The sequence below is a fragment of the Vigna radiata genome, chromosome 8 (genome assembly GCF_000741045.1).
Source record: "Vigna radiata var. radiata cultivar VC1973A chromosome 8, Vradiata_ver6, whole genome shotgun sequence".
In the NCBI taxonomy this organism is placed as follows: domain Eukaryota; kingdom Viridiplantae; phylum Streptophyta; class Magnoliopsida; order Fabales; family Fabaceae; genus Vigna; species Vigna radiata.
This window is the reverse complement of record NC_028358.1, coordinates 11185691-11201162: the sequence shown is the minus strand read 5'-3', so window position 1 is coordinate 11201162 and position 15472 is coordinate 11185691.

Sequence of the window (15472 nt, the reverse complement as noted above, 5' to 3'; positions counted from 1 at the left end):
TAAGGACTTCTAGAAAACGAAATTACAACTTTAATTAGAATCTAAATGACTAAATTGTGAGCCTTTGAATGTGTCACGCCATATCCTAATGCTCCAGATGATGTTTCCACAACTTCCATACAACCAGAAATGCACTTAATCAGCTCAGAAAATCCAAATTAGCACAATTACGAATTTCTGACCAAATTAAGTAGAATTCGGAAAACAGGGAAATAACAGACAATTAAACACAATTCCCTACTTTATTTAAGTGCAATAAACTAAATATAGTTCAAGAAATAACGACTCATCACCTTCTTACACTCTAAAATGGTTCCTATTTGGTAAACTACTTGTCTAATTACCTTCACAGTAGAGATCTTACTTTCCTCCAATTGGTCACCGGAGAGGACCCAGATGTCTGAACGCATCAGACTCACCTTCGACGCTAGCACATATGACCAGTCACAACTAACTGGACCAGGCCAGGGCTGCTCTATGATCAGGGATGTGCCAACTCAGGTTTTTAAGGTTCCTCTATCCTACCAACAAAGAAAGGCTCTCAACAAGTTCTAATTAATTTATTTAAGTTACCTAAACTAGTCGATTGTGCTCTAAACCTCCAATGTCAATTCTTCTTTTTTTTAATATTTTATTTCCTCTCATAGTAATCTAAAATATTACTTGTGTATCCAATTGCTTCCCAACAAAGCTAATTAAATCTCACTTAAGACCTTTTCGAAAACATCACCAATCACAGTCAATAACCCATTCAGGAACAATTCATAATCATCAAAAACAGGACACATAAAATCAATCCCAGATAAATCATTTAAGCAGTATAGTACACACCAAAACCAATTACTTAAAACAGTAACATTACAGTCTCAATAGTACAACACATCTTTAATTCAACATGCATAAAGCAATAAAATAGGTTCAATTCAAAGCACCAAATTCAAAATTCAACATGCATATATTTTATAAAATAATTTCAAGCAAAATAATTAGCTCCGCTTACCTAGGTTTCTCAAAGAGCAACTAATTTGAAGACGCCCTAACAGAGTCTCACAAAGATAGAACACCTAGTACCTATAAACTCCCATATCGGCAGTAGAAAGTGACTCTTAGAGCTATGATTTAATAGAAATTAGAAAGAGGGAAATTCTAACTGCATAAAATCAGTAGAACCCCCAAACCCTAAGTATCAAAATAGTGGAGAAAAATAGGAGAACCACTTACTGGAATGATACGGAGAAACTATTCGGTTCAATGTGAAGCCTTTGCCTCTGTGAAAGTTTAGGCACCTTCAAACTAAAAATTAAACTGTTCAATGAGGTGGGATTCTAGAGAGAAGGCAGAGCAATTATGTGAAAGGGTTTCTAGAAAGAGAAGGAAAATGGCTAAATGAAGAATCTGATTTTTAGAGAAGCCCCTTCTAAGTCATGTGCCCTTAATCTTTATTGGCTGGTCTACCTAAACATAAGGCCCATCACCCCTTGGCTTATTTTTAAGTCCTTACAAAGTTGATCCTTGCAAAAGAAAAAAAAAACAAATATACAAATAAACTGTGAGGGTAAGTTATTTATAAAAGTGATAAGCATATAACACTTAGATTGATTTCATCTGTGCGTTAACCTAATTATTTGTCATAACAAACAAACCATTATATTTGTTTTGTTGAAATATGAATTTGATGAAATTGCCATTAAGAACGAGTTCAATTTTTTTGTTGATTTTTTAGTATTATTATTGTCTTCAAAATAAAACTTTTATTGATTTTTTTAGGTATTTTTATCGTCTTCAAAATATATATTAATATATTTTAAAAATACAACTGAAAAACCATAATAATAGTCAACAACATCCAAGAAAGCTTGATGTTTAACAAAAAGAAAATCATGTTTACTATTATGTACAGTTGTCAAAACGGGTAACCCGGCTCGATCCGGCCCGGCCCACCACGAGTTGGTCACTTAGTGAGTCATCCCAACCCGGCTCATTTATTAGCGAGCCAGAAAAAATCTGAACCCGGCTCGACCCATCACGAGTTGGTGGGTAAACGGGTTGGCTCACTAGCCCATTTAATTAGAGTTTTTTTAAAATAAAAAAAATTTACAAACTTTATATATTCAAATTTAAACAAATTTCACTCCCAGAAAATGATGTTAAACTGTGTTGAGATTGTTGACAACACAAACTCTATATCAAACTAGTTTTTGATGATCACAACACAATGCTTAATAACAGTACACATGTTGTTGCATTACATGTTCGTATTCTTAATAAACTGTTATATCTGTTGAACATGTTTTGATGTACTGTGATGTATGTTCCTATGATTGTTTGTGTGATATATTTGTGGAACATGCTTGTATGAATAAATGGAATATGAACTGATTGATTGAAAACATTTTATTTCACATTTCTGGAAGTAAAAGAGCATAAGCACCTTTATGAACTTATATTTGTTGTGACAAAGTTCTAGTCCAGTCGAATACACCTATAATGGATTCGACTATGCTAAAATTTTTGTACAGATTTTGTGAACCTGTGCTATGTTAGATTTTGAGTTGAAAAGAATTTCAAAGTGTTTTACATGTGTCAGTCGACATTGTATATTGCATATTCGACTGTGTTATTGATCTGTTTAGAATTCTGTTATGCTTACACGCTTCAACGACTATATTTTTCAAAAGTTAGTTAAGCATTAAAGATTTGGTCAACTGTAATAAATGTGTGTTGAATTTTGTTGACTGAGAGCCTATATGCTAACTGTCTGTTATAACTGTTTTAATACAGTCGACTGAATTAGTAGGCTATTCGACTAAGAAGCAATCTGTTGAACAAAAAACTATAAATAGACAAAACACGAGTTGTTCTGAGACTTTTCGATGATATGACATTTTCGTTTTCCTATTTCAGATTGAATTATCTGTTTTAACAACTCCAAGAATTCTCCAAGAAGACGATGGTGGTCTTTCTTGAGAGAGATTCAAAGGGAGAAGTCAATTGTGCTGACTGCTTGATCATAATCTGCACGAGGAAGGTTCTTCTTGATTGATCTTTGAAGGCTTGGCATCCTGTGAAGACTGTTGTGTTGATTGAAGCCTTGGCAACCTGTGAAGTCTACTGTGATAGGCTTGGCATCCTGTAAAGATGCTGGTTACACGTTGAGGATTGTTCGACGTGGGTTCAGATTGTAGAAGAGGGGATTCTTGCTGCAATTATGGTTTTGTTGTGCAGCTACATTTTGGTTTTGGGTTAGAGAGGAGATTTATATTTTTGCGTGGTGCTTCTATAAATTCCTTGTTATAAAAACCGCAACCATTATAATGCATTTTCTTCCTGGGTTGGAAGGACACTGGATGTAGGCATTGTTGGTCGAACCAGTATAAAAACCAGTGCTTGATTTTCTTTATCCGTGCACTCTTTATTTACAGTTGACTTTGTTTGTTTAGCAGTCAACTGCGTTTTTCTACTGCATTAAATTTTCATTACTTGCATTTCAAGAAAGATAAAAAAGCTTTGCCTTTTGTATAAAGATTGCGAAAAGATTTTGTTTTTGAACAAACACCAATTCACCCTCTCTCTTGGTGTAAAACGAAGCCTGCCTGTTTTTCCACAATTGGCACTAGAGCTGGTCTTCATAAGATATTTGAAAATTTAGTTTACTCTGTTTTTATTCTGTTCGACTATAAAACCTGGGGATGGCTTCCTGTTTTCAAACTTTTGGTGAAGGTGCTTCAACAAACAGACCACCTTTGTTTGCTGGTGAAAATTACCCTTTTTGAAAAATTTGAATGCAAATCTTTCTTGAATCGCGAGATAAAGGAATTTTGGAGGCCACTTTGAATGGTCCATATGTGCCTACAAAAACTGTTGACAATGAAATTGTTTTAAAACCTTTTACTGAGTGGACTGTTTGTGAAAATAGAAAAGCTCAGTATGATGTTAAAGCTAGAAATATAATTGCCTCTACACTGACAATTGATGAACTTTTCAGGATATCTCAATGCAAATCTGCAAAGGAAATGTTGGATGTTCTAGAGGTAACACATGAAGGCACGGATGAAGTCAAGAGATCCACAAAGAATTCGTGGATACAAGAGTATGAATTGTTCAGAATGCAGGCTGGTGAAAACATCTATGATGTCCAGAACCGATTCACTCACATTGTAAATCACCTGATGGCTCTTGGCAAAGTGTCTGACAAGGAGGAGATCAATATCAAGATTTTGAAAAGTTTGAACAGGAATTGGAAACCAAAAGTCACTACAATCTCTGAATCCAAAGATCTTATAACTATGAATATGGGTACCTTGTTTGGCAAGTTACGGGAACATGAGTTAGAACTCGGTAGATTGAAGGATGAAGAGGAGATTGAAGAAAAGAAGTCCATTGCTCTGAAGGTTGCAAGCAAGAACAACACAGAAACAAAGATGGACGACAAAGAAAGTTTAGTCGACTTACGCAAAATGATAGTCAACTGTTTAACCATGCAGGTCAAAGCAAAAAGAAGAGCTTCAGCATAAATGTTGTCCAGTGCTATGAATGTGGAAAAGAAGGTCACATCAAGCCTGACTGTCCTGAATAACAACTGAAGTAGAAAGGAAAGAAAAGATTCCCTCAAAGCAGAAATATGAGAAGGAAAGCAACCTACATTGCTTGGGAAAACTCAGATTTTGAGGAATCAAGTGATGAAGATTCTGATCAAGAAGAGGAATCAAATTTGTGCTATATGACAGGTGTAACATGGGACGACTATGACAATGATGCATTGCTGCAAGATGCATTCAAAGAGTTACATGCTGAAGTTATGCGACTACAATACAAGGTAAATCAACTGAGCTCTAAAAGAAGAGACTATGAGAATGGAATTAATAACCTTGTTGCAGAAAATGAGAAATTAGAAAAAGAATTGAATGAAGCTTTTTTATCTGCTAGGAATGTTGAAATTAAAACTGTTACAGTAGAAAAGGCTTGTGAAAATTGTCATACTCACATTGAAAAGATAAATTACTTGACTAGCACACTAGCTAAGTTTGCTCAAGGTAGAGAATATTTAGATGTTGTTTTGAATTCATCTGGCAGAAGTATTAGTAGGCAAGGAATTGGTTACAAAGCTCAATCTAAAAGAACCAATGCTAGGAAATTCACTGTTTTGAATAAACCTGCTAGAAATGCATTTTTTTACTGCAATTGTATTGGTTATACGGTTATAAATTGTTATTATAGAAATGTTGTTGTTCTTAAAGGATTATATGTTTGGATACCAAAGGAACATGTAACAAGGACTAAAATTCAAGGACCCAAAGACTTAATTGTTTTGCAGGATATACAGCTGATGCAGAATTGATCTCAACGATGAATCAATTATGGAATACATCAAAAACCTTGAGTGTCTACAACTGGTAAATTTGTATCTATCTACTGCATCATGAACATATTGATTGATTGTTGTTGTATGATTATTTGTGTTGTGTGCTAAATTTTTTGATTGATTGAATTTGCTTGAAAATGATTTTCATATTTCATAGTCGACTACCATTATAATACATTTGACTATGTGCTGAAGAGTTTTTAACTAATCTGAAATTTAAAATTTCATTTTGGTGCGAAAGTGAAAATTTAGTCTTTCCCTCCAAATTGGTTTTTCTGAAGAAACGTATTGAAATATTGATAATCATGAGTCACTGTTGGGGCAAATCAGCAAGTGTATCGAGTCGCACAAGTAATATAAAATGGTAAGACCATGTATCGTATCCCAGAGGACTCTCAGCACTGAACAATTGTGTGAAAACAAGATTAGTTAAGACTGAAAATAAAAGAGATCATGGATTTGTATTGCAAGAATAATAAAATAAAGCAAAATAAAATTGATCAGTGGCAAAAGAGCACAAAGATGAATGGAGGTTGATTTATATGAGATGAGTATGTTGTTGGGGTTAGATTTCACCAAGTTCCATCTCATGTATATAAGAATTCTTCTTTATTCATTAATGCCAACGTCCCTTACTAAAACACTTAAACCCGATGTCTCGGTAAATAAGCCTGTCCCTAATTACTAGTTCATACAATTTCTAGCATTCCTGGTAAAAAGATGTGAAGATTAAGAGGTTAAGACGACTAAGACCCAAACCCTCATGTCTGAGCAATATGACCCTTAGGAGTAATTTAACAAGGACCTAAATTGAAAAGAACTTGTCAGCACTCATGCAACTCACAGATCATGCTATTGTATAAGCAACCAATAAGAACAGATAAATTACTCTAACAATTAATGAAAAAATATATGAAATTAAGAAATAATTCAAATACATGAGAGTTTACAAGGTTACATCATTCCCCAACAACAAATAGAAATTAGTTCCCCATAGACATAGGGGAACCTATGAACAATGGAAGAAAAGGAAGAAGAATGGAATACTAAGAATTTCCTAGGAGTGTATTGCTATGCTCTCTTCTGCCAAGGATGCAAAACCTAAAGCCCCAGGGTCCTTTAAATAGTGCCAGATGCGTCCCAAAGTACGGCCCAGTCCAAAAGAATCAAATCAGAGTAGAAACAGGGCCCAATCCACGTGAAGTCACGCTCAACGGTCGCAGGGAGCTCGCCTAAGTGTGAATTGAGGGTTCTGCAAGGCTTGGGCGTTAGTTTTGGATGACTGAGCTGTGGGCATCCGTTGCCCAAGCATCGGGTCCGTCACCCGGGCGACCAACGATAATTTTGGCTTCGCTATTTTTCGTTCCTGTCGCCTGGGCTTCGGGTTTCCCCCCTTCTTGGTGCCTTTTTGACTCCTTTCGAGCTCCATCTTCTAGGCTTTTCTCTTCTTCTTCCTGTATTGCTTCAGTCTCTGTCAAAACAATGGAAATTTGTTAGAAAACAGTTAAAATCACCTCAATTCTCTTATTCACACAATTAATTGAAAACACATGAGTCCAAGCTAGTTCCTAAGTGAAAAAAGGGTGCTTTTAGTATCAAAATCACATGGCAAATAACGGTGTTTTAATCCGTTATCAGTCACAACATTCATTCTCATTGATCGGATACTCCATTATCTTCATTCCTTCTAAGAAAACATTTAATCATCTTCAAACTACAATGGCTTCTAGGTCTACACCGAGAAGAAGGTTCAAAACCATTGCCTCAAGAAGTACCAGAAGGGTATCTGATTTGAACAGGTGGATAAGCGATGATGAAGCTCAGTCAAAATTTCTTGATTGCTGGGAAAGAAGAACTCTGGTAACGCATAAATTTCTTAAGCTGAAGTTTTTCAGAAACAAAGGGTTTCAGTTCCAAAGGTGGCTTAAGCATCAGGGATTAAAGCAGTTTGTTGAAATGGCGAGTCCCTGGTATCCCGACTTGGTTAAAGTCTTTTACTGTAATTTGAAAATTGTTGATGATATCCTCTGTTCACAGGTTAAGGGAGTAGACATCAAACAAACCAATGATGTCTGGACAACTGTTGGAGGATTAAGAATTGGTGGTGAAAAATCTCATCTAGGAATAGAAGGATTCAACAAGTCGACTGTGTATCAATCATGTCTGAGAAATGTAAATGATAACTGGGACAATTCTAATTACAAGATTGGTGGTATGAAGAAGGATGAAAGAATGGCCGTTTATGTTATCACCTGTATAATCATGGCTAGAGGAAGAAATTATGCTCAAGTAACTACCGAAGACTTCATGCTGCTAAAGGCTTTGAAAGAGAACATGCAGGTGGATTGGCCAACTGCCATTTTTGACAATATGCTGAAGGTAACCAAATCAGAATCCGGGAAACTACCCTACTGTGTTTTTATTTCAAAGGTATTGATTTACTACGGTGTGGACTGCATTGGAGAGTCAAGTGAATAGTATCAACGTACATGCCGTGTTGATGTAGTTGTTCTTCACCTAATGCATATGGTAAAGACATCAGATGGTTGGAAATATAAGGATGAACTTGCAGGGGATAACGACACTCCATCATCTTCTCAAACAAATCAGTACAGGGAAAGAAATAAATTTGAAAGGGCCGTTCTGTTTGAATTATCAGAAATAAAGAGAATGCTTATAGAGTAGAAGAACAATAGTCATACAACCGAAAATTCTGAAGATGCAAGCTCTTTGGAGAAGTTCTCTCAAAGAAGTAATGACGATAGTCGAGAGACAAGATCAGATGACAATGCAAGTGACATGATTCTCAAGACTTTCATTAATAAGAAGCAAAAGAAAAATTAGTGTGTCATGGGTCATAGACTGTATATTAGGATTTCCCTTTGAATGTGGCTTATTATGCCACTTTTTGATTACCTTGTCTTTTGTTCTGCTATCCTTGTTCTCAACACCCAATTTCGTTCAGATTGGTTTAGTCTTATATTTTTTTTTTGTTTTTATTATTCACTTATTTTCATTTTTATTTTTTATTTCTATTTTATTTTTATTTTGATTTTTTTATTAACTTTTTTCTTTTATAATTTTTGTATATACCTACTTTTTTTTAATATATAAATACTAAAAGAATAATGTTTTAAAGGTTTAAGCACGTGTGTGATCGCACGCATCGTCCTCATGCTAAGACCTTTTCTCTCTTTATAAAATTAAAAAAATATATTTTAAAGGTTTAAGCAGGTGTGTGATCGCACGCATCGTCCTCGTGCTAAAACCTTTTCCCCTTTCATAAAATTATCAAATATGTTTTAAAGGTTTAAGCACGTGTGTGATCGCACGCATCGTCCTTGAACTAATACCTTTTCTCCTTTTATAAAAAATAAAAAATATATTTTAAAGGTTTAAGCACGTGTGTGATCGCACGCATCGTCCTCGTGCTAAGACCTTTTTTCTCTCTTGATAAAATTAAAAAATAAGTTTTAAAGGTTTAAGCACGTGTTTGATCGCACACATCGTCCTCATGCTAAAAACTTTTCCCCTTTCATAAAACTATCAATATGTTTTAAAGGTTTAAGCACGTGTGTGATCGCACGCATTGTCCTCGTGCTAAGACCTTTTCCCCTTTCATGAAATTACCAAATATGTTTTAAAGGTTTAAGCATGTGTGTGATCGCACGCATCGTCCTCATGCTAAGAACCTTTTCCCTTTTTATAAAAATGCTAAAATATAAATGTTTCCAAACAACAAACAATCTTTGCTAGAAGTGCGTAACCCTGATTTCTAATTTTGAGAATATGTAGGAGCAAGGCCAGTCCTTGTCGGGCACAAAAAATAAAAAAAATATTTTGTTTTCTTTAGAGTTTTATTTTTTAGGGGAAATTAAAGATTTTGCAAACCACATCACATTCGCGTACCGTGCCTTATCATTTTATTGTTTTTCCGTAGTTTTTCAGAATAAACTATGGTGGCGACTCTAAAACTCATTTTCAAAACTCGTTTTTCTTTTTGGATTGTCGTCCTGTCGCGACACCGGTTGCGACAGATGGCGACTCCACTGGGGACGCTAGAGAGTCGAGCCATTTAATTCAATACGCGAATTCAATGTGGTTTTGCTTTATGTTTTTCTTCCCTTTTTTCTTTTTCGTATTTTTTTATCCTTATTTATGTTTGATATCGGAAATGATTGTGTGACTTTTTTTGCTTGCTCTTTACATTTGAAATAATTGTTGTATATTGAATCCTAGGGTAGAAAACATGCTTATATCTGCCTGGGAATTTTTCTGGTTGTTTTTCAGGTGAGGGTTTGGGTATGCATTGCATTCTCCCTTCACACACACATTATGCATATCATGAGTGGGGCCCTATACCCGGGTCTGAGTGTAACTTAGAAATAAAGGGGTTGTGTAGCGGTGCCATTTGGGACATACTTCCTGTTAGGCTATCTTTGGAACCCTAACTAGAGTCTGTTCTCTTCATTTATATTTTCACATCTAGTTGATTACTCGACTGTTGCGGAGATGCTATGAAGGGGGCCATAGCTCTAGTGACCATTGATCTTTAGGTTCAGGGAACCATCCTGGTGAGGTTGCATATACTCGACCATCAATCCGAAGCCTTGAACCTCTATTAGGGCACAAAGGGAGAAATGTATATTCCTATAACTCTCACACTGTTTGTTCTTTTTGAAAATAATGTTTTTTGCATATTATGCATGCATCATGCTTCATCCTCATTTTTCATTAGGTAACATGCCTGTTTTAGGAGAAATCACAGATTTGTCTACTTAATATCATACCTGATGGAAGTTGATGCAAGATCCGATGCTACACAATAGCCTGATTCTGCCTTGTTGCTTTAGGCAATGTATTGAACTGAGTTTTCTTTAAATGAAAGATGTGGGATGTTCGTTTGACATCGACTTGTGTTAATTTCCATCAGTAATATCGTCGTGATCCTGTGATTTCCACCTATCACTAGCATGCATGCATAATGTTTTCTTCTGTTTAGCATATTTCATATAATTTGAATTAATGAAAATAATATAGAGCATAAAAGTGAGGGAAAAAATGGCAAAACTTCCACGACATCCTTACAGGACCCGAGCTAATTCAAGAATTATGGAAGACTAGGAAGAAGAGCACGAAGCTGTTAAAGCCGATATCGACCAGTTGAAGGACCAGATTGGCCAGATCCTTGCTGCCCTAAAATCTCTAAAGTCTACAGGAGAATCCTCGTCGACACGGAATGAGGGGAATGCCCCCTCTTATCCCCCAACGCTTAACGCCTTAAGCCCATCGATTCCTCTCCCGATGTATGGTTTGCCTCCGGGATACACCCCTCCCGTCGGAAATTACTCGGAAGCGGAGCATGCGTCATTCTCGTTTTCCACCACCGTCAATGTACCGCCAATCTACACTTAGGGTCCTGTCTCAGTGTCGGCACCCATGACGGGTGTAGGGATGAATGAGACAACCACACTTGCAGGAGCGCGAGTGACAGTGATGCCACAACCTGCATACATAGCTGTTGGGGAAGATTTCTCAGCCAAGGCTACACCACTCACTGCTCTACACAGAATAATGACTAGCATTGACGGGGCCAAAAGCAAGCTCAAAATTCTAGAGGAAAGGATGAGGGTCGTAGATGGAGTTGAAAGCTATGGGTTTGAAGATGTTGCCAGATTGAGTTTTGTTCCCGGCATGAAAATACCGCATAAGTTCAAGGCGTCGGAGTTTGAGAAGTATAAGGGAAGTACATGCCCTAAAAAGCCATCTGACGATGTATTGCAGAAAGATGGCCGCATATGCTTATGAAGAGCAACTACTCATCCACGTTTTCCAAGACAGTTTGGCTGAGGTGGTGTTGAACTGGTATACCCACTTGGAGTCATCTCGAATTCGTTGTTGGGCGGATCTGGCTGACGCCTTTGTGAAATAGTATGTATACAATGCGCATGTTGCACCGGACCGTCTGCAGTTGCAAAATATGGCGAAGAAAGACAATGAAACTTTCAAGGACTATGCCCAACGATGGAGAGAATTAGCTTCACAAGTTGAGTCGCCTTTGTTTGATAGAGAGATGGTGGCGATGTTCGTAAACACGCTCTAGCCGCCATTTTATGAGCATATGGTTGGAAATGTTTCTGTCAATTTCGTTGATATCATCATAATTGGCGAAAGGATAGAAATCGGACTGAAAAACGAGAAAATTGCGTATGGCCCGTCTACGACTGCGAACTGCGAAAAACCCAGCTTCAATCTGGGAAAGAAGAAGAAGGGGGGATGTGCATGCAGCATCAGTAATGCCCGTGTGGAGAGGTCAACCTTCCTATGCTGCTAATGCCTCGTTTGCTCATCAAACTAGGCCACGACAACAACAAAGGTATTATCCACCGCATCGCGTCCCAACCGAAGCTTGGAGGGCTGGGGCGAACGCGAGCCCGAATCTGAATGCGGGTTAAAATACTAACCCAAGAAGGAATCAATTTGTTAACCCAGCTTCAATCTAGGTCGAAAATGGTCGAAAAACCCAGCTTCAATCTGGTCGAAAAGGGTCTGGTCGCTATTTGCCCGATGAAGCCTGTACATCCTCCTTACCCTAGGGGTTATGATGCAAATGCCAAATGTAGTTATCATGGGGGAGGCGTTGGTCACTCGACCGAGGGATGTATGACTTTCAAATATAAAGTGCAAGCTCTAATCGACTCTGGGTGGCTAAAGTTTCAAGAAGATAAGCCTAGCGTCGAGGCTAACCCACTGTTTGGGCATTAGAGTGTCTCGACGAATGATGTTGAGGTGAAAGAGCATGAGTTGGTAAGGGATGTGAGTGAATTTCAGAGTTCTAGAAGGTTTATTTTTGAGGCTTTGTTGAAGGTGGGTCTAGTGAAGGATGATTACGATGTGGGTATAACATGCACGCTTCACCCAACTGTTGGGCACTCTATTAAGGAGTGTGTTGAATTCGAAGAGTTTCTGCAAAACTTGCTCCATAGAAGTTTGATGCAAGTATGCTATGAGGACAAGAAAGGGCTGATTGAAGAAAGGATTGAGCGTAGTCTGGCTCGTGCGAAAAAACAGGAACCCAAAGTGGGAAGGATTCGTATTTATGACATCAAGACAAGCTTTCAGAGTGCTGGATGGGTAAAGACTGACCAAATAGTAGTTGTGGAGGATGAAGATGGATCTGAAGGCTCAAGTTTCGTGTGAGCCTGCTCCTTAGATGCACGGCCAAACATTTGGGAGACTCTAGATTTACCTGTGATGCTTAATTTGAGTAAGATGTAATAGTTTTAATTGATCCTATAGCTTCACCCGAGGCTTTAGGATTCTTGACTTACGGGTTGACATTTTTAGTTTTTATGCTTAGCGTGATAATCAAATCATGTTTGTTTGTGATTTATCGTCATTTGGCATTCTTCATCATTTTTCCTATTCATTTATGCTTTTTCACAAATTCAAATAACAAATATACGACAATGAATGTTTTGAAAATAACAATGTCGATATTCCTAATTTTGAGCACCCTATCGATAATACAGAAGATGATTGTGAAGATGACCCAAAACCCTCTCCAAAACAATTGATTAATGTTAAGTCCCTGGCAAGTGTACCAGATCGTTATCAAGTAATATAAACGGGTAAGTCCGAGTATCGTTTTCCTAAAGGACTCTTAGGCCTTAACTTTCATGTAACCTAATCGCGTAAGACTTGAGAAGAGAATAATATTGGTGGTTATATGCAAAGAACAAAAATAAACAATCAATGCAATTGATTCAATTGGTTTTGAGAAACTATGGATGAATGGTGTTGTTGGGGTTTACAATTTCATCTTATCCACTCTCATATATCTACTCTTCTTTTCACTTATTTATCTAATTGCCATGCATACTTTCTTAATTACCCTTAACCCAATCCCTTGGTGAAAAGAGACTATTACTAATTACTGGCTTGCTATCCCTAGCCTCCCCTAGTAACCAATAATGCAATGCGATCTGAAGCAATTACAATTGACCATCCTACCCCTATCCCTAGGCGATATTGGCATAATCAAGGAATTTCCCACCAGTTCATGACATCACTGTACATCCCCATATCGATAAAGACAAACATCTTTTACTGAATGAGTTAAACAATAAAAGCATTGAGCGCCGATGAGAACCCAACAATTGATAAATAAGTATATGACAAGCATATGAAATAAATAAGAATTTCAATATATGAGAGTTTCAAAAGATTACATTGTTCCCCAACAACAAAGGGTTTAGTTCACCATAATCATGGTGAAACTAGATGAAAAAAATGAAAGAATGAAAAAGATAACCCTAAACCTGGTTGAATGGAGCCTAAGCATCCAAGGAACCTCCTCCAAGGTGTGTGGAATAGCTCTGGACGTTCTCTCTGCCAAAAGAATCACTGTCTAATTCGCACTGGTGCTATATATAAGCCCAAAAAGATAACAGATAGATTACAGAAAGATTTACAGAATCTAACTAAAAAAAACAGACAATAGCCCAGGTGCCTAATTTGATCGCTCAGCGGTTTGCCTCTTGCCGCTCTGACCGCTCAGTGGTCAATTTTTCCGCTGAGCGGTTTCCCTCTAATCGCTCTGAGTGCTCAGCGGACCATTCTGGCGCTCAGCGGATTGCTTGACCCTTCTTTTCATCATTTTTCTCCTTCTTCCATGGGTCTCAGTCCACCTTACTGTACTTCCATCTTTATTTCATCTAAAAACCCTGCAAAACAATGCAAAACAAGCATAATATCGCTAAAACCAACTTTTGTCTCTCACAAGACACAACTAAGTGTTTTACTTGATTTAAAGCTCATTCTAAGCCATAAAGGGTGTGTTTTACTATCAAATTTAAGCATGAAAATAACACTTTTTAAATCGTTATCACAACCCTAAACTTAGATATACCCTCAAAACATGAATCAATCTCAAATGTAGAAACAATATCAACAACAAGCTCAGATTCATGTTCAGTGCATGGAGAACAAACATTTAGATGTGATAGCAAAAGGTGGTTCTCATCATGTAAGGAGGGAGAATTAAAAGCATGCTCATTAACGATATAATCATCAACATACCTATCAATAGCATAATCATCAAAAACCGAATCAATCATAGGTATGTTTACCTCCACTTCCTTGAAGATTGGTAGAGTGGTGGAAGGTGAAGTTGGTCTACCTATCTCAAAAGTGTTGCTAATATCTGCCTGGTCCTCCAATTCTTCATCAGTCTCCTCAGGTGCAAGAGTAGGGACATAAGAGGGTGGGAAAGTAGGTGGCACAATAGTTAGCTCATGACTCTGCTCCCCATCTCCTATGTGGATGGTACCAACATCATCTGGAAGTTGAACAGTCTGGAATGATGATTCTTCTAAAATTTGAGACTGTTCCTCGATGAGTTGAGTAGCCATCTGCCCCATCTGATCAGTCAAACTCTGAAGGGAAGTTAATGATGGTATCGGAGGGGGTAACTTTTTTTAAAGAGTTTAGCGCAGCGGATTAATAACACAGAGAGCGTAAAGCGTATTAGGTCACAGTTGAAACGATTTTAGCCTTTTTTATAAAAAACAATTTTCTTTCAGAAATTTAACCAAGCAGTTGATGTGCGATAAAGTAAAATGAGTATAGGGCATAAGAAAAATTCACACGAGTATTTTTATACTGGTTCGATTCAACAGAATCTACGTCCAGTCGTAAAGTGATTAACAATTCCACTAAAAAACAGTTTTACAAATTAAAAGATAAAGAACAAAATATAGAACGAAAAGAACCACTTCTACCAACTTGAAGAGAACCGCTCCGGCAATCGACCAACGATTCGCGAGCTTCTCCTTTCACAAGACCAGGNAAGAGAACCGCTCCGGCAATCGACCAACGATTCGCGAGCTTCTCCTTTCACAAGACCAGGTAGAGCACACTCTACCAACTCGAAGAGAACCGCTCTGGCAATCGAACAACGATTCGCGAGCTTCTCCTTTCACGAGACCAGGCAGAGCACCTTGCTAACTCGAAGAGAGTCTGCTCCGACTATCGACACACGATACGCGAGCCTCTCCTTTCACGAGACCAAGCAAGGGAACCTTGAACAAAGCTTCTGAGAACTTTCCT